Source organism: Cannabis sativa, chromosome 1 (assembly GCF_029168945.1).
Source record: "Cannabis sativa cultivar Pink pepper isolate KNU-18-1 chromosome 1, ASM2916894v1, whole genome shotgun sequence".
NCBI classification, from domain to species: Eukaryota; Viridiplantae; Streptophyta; class Magnoliopsida; order Rosales; family Cannabaceae; genus Cannabis; species Cannabis sativa.
In genome coordinates, this window is record NC_083601.1 from 48,935,063 (window position 1) to 48,937,054 (window position 1,992).

The 1,992-nt window shown below is 42.3% G+C and overlaps 1 non-coding gene across 1 annotated transcript; it reads right to left on the reverse strand.

Moving 5' to 3' along the window:
• Nucleotides 1-203: 203 nt before the first annotated feature.
• Nucleotides 204-310, reverse strand: LOC115708390 (small nucleolar RNA R71). The gene has a single exon (XR_004009891.2). It is a non-coding gene; the product is annotated as a small nucleolar RNA R71 (small nucleolar RNA).
• Between the last annotated feature and the right edge of the window lie 1,682 nt (nt 311-1,992).

Sequence of the window (1,992 nt, forward strand, 5' to 3'; positions counted from 1 at the left end):
ATCTCTCGAACTTCATGGAACTGTGTGAGACTTTTAAAATCAATGGAGTTAGTGATGATGCCATTCGTCTGAGACTGTTTCCATTCTCACTCAGAGAACGAGCCAAGAGCTGGTTGAATTCCCTGCCACCCAACTCTATTGCCACTTGGAATGACTTAGCCACGAAATTTTTGTCAAAGTTCTTTCCTCCAGCAAAGTCAGCCAAGTTGCGAGGTGAAATCAACAACTTCTGTCAGCAAGATAATGAATCTCTCCATGAGGCTTGGGAGAGGTTTAAAGATCTAATTAGAAAATGCCCTCATCATGGCATAGAGAAGTGGATGTTGGTTCACAATTTCTACAACGGGTTGGTTGGTAACACTAGAACTCTGATAGATGCAGCAGCTGGTGGAGCTTTTATGAGAAAGAGTGCTAATGAGGCTTACGATCTATTGGAGGAGATGGCTCTAAACAATCAGCAGTGGCCAACTGAAAGGAGTCAAACTAAGAAAGTAGCTGGTGTGCTAGAGGTTGATGCCATCACAAAGTTGACAGCTCAGGTTGAGGCCTTGACAAAGGCGGTGCAGGGCAAGCTAAACAAGCCCAAGTTATTTGTGAGATATGTGGAGGCAACCATCACTTTTCAGAGTGTCAGGCAGATGTGGATAATTTGCCAATGGATCAAGCAAAAGCCATTGGGAACTACTCCCAAAATAATAATTATGGGCACAACCAATAGGGGTTCTACCAGCAGAGAAATCAGCCCCAACAAAACCAACAACAAAGTCCTAGTGGAGGCTCCAATATCCAAGCTGATTTATTGCTCCGATTCGTGATGGAAACTAGAGCCTCTATTAAAACTCTAGAAACTCAAATGGAACAATTGGCTACTCAAGTGGCAAAACAAGCTCAAGGAAATTCACCTAGCACTAGTGAGGCAAAAGGAAAAGAGCAATGTAAAGCAATTTCCTTGAGGAGTGGAAAGAATTATGATGGGCCTGATGTGGTACAACCATTGAATGAAGAAGTTAAAGATCAATCAGCACCAACTCCAACATTAATAGAAAAGAAGGCTACTGATAGTCCTGCACCACAACAGTCTCCACCAGTCAGTATCGATCATCATGTGAAGATACCTTATCCTTAGAGACTCCGAAAGACCAATCTAGACAAGCAGTTCTCAAAATTTCTAGAGGTCTTTAAAAGACTACATATCAACATTCCTTTTGCGGAGGCCTTGGAGCAAATGCCAACTTACCTGAAGTTCATGAGAGAAATTTTGGCTAAGAAAAGGAAGTTGGAAGAATTCGAGACAGTGGCACTCACTGAGGAGTGCAGTGCAATTTTGCAAAAGAAACTACCGCCCAAGCTTAAAGATCCGGGTAGTTTCAATATTCCATGCTCTATAGGGGGTTCGGTGGAAACTAAAGCTCTATGTGATCTGGGAGCAAGCATTAATCTAATGCCTTTGTCTGTCTTCAAAAGGCTAGGATTGGGAAAAGCAAAGCCCACAACAGTGACTTTACAACTAGCGGATCGTTCTCTGACTCATCCTCGTGGGATAATTGAAGATGTACTGGTGAAGGTTGGTAAGTTTATCTTCCCTGCTGATTTCCTAATTCTTGATATGGAGGAAGATTCAACTATTCCCATTATTTTGGGAAGACCATTCTTAGCCACGGGGCGAGCATTAATAAATGTTCAAAAGGGGGAGTTAAAGTTGCGAGTGCAAGATGAAGAGGTCAATTTTAATGTTTTTGCCCCAACTGACATTCCTACCTGTTGCAAGATTGAGGTGGTGAATGGTTCTTTTGTTAAAACTGATAAGAAGAAAGCAAAGCCTAAAGAGCGACTTCGAACGATTCAGCGTCGTTGGAAAAGATTGATGTGTGGTAGTTCTGAAGGTGAGCTTACTCTTGTGCAAAACTCTGAAATCAACACTATTGGTGGTAAATTTTCTTCATTTAGTACGAGGGCTCTTTTGGATGCAAAGGGTGGACTTGATCCCTTCTG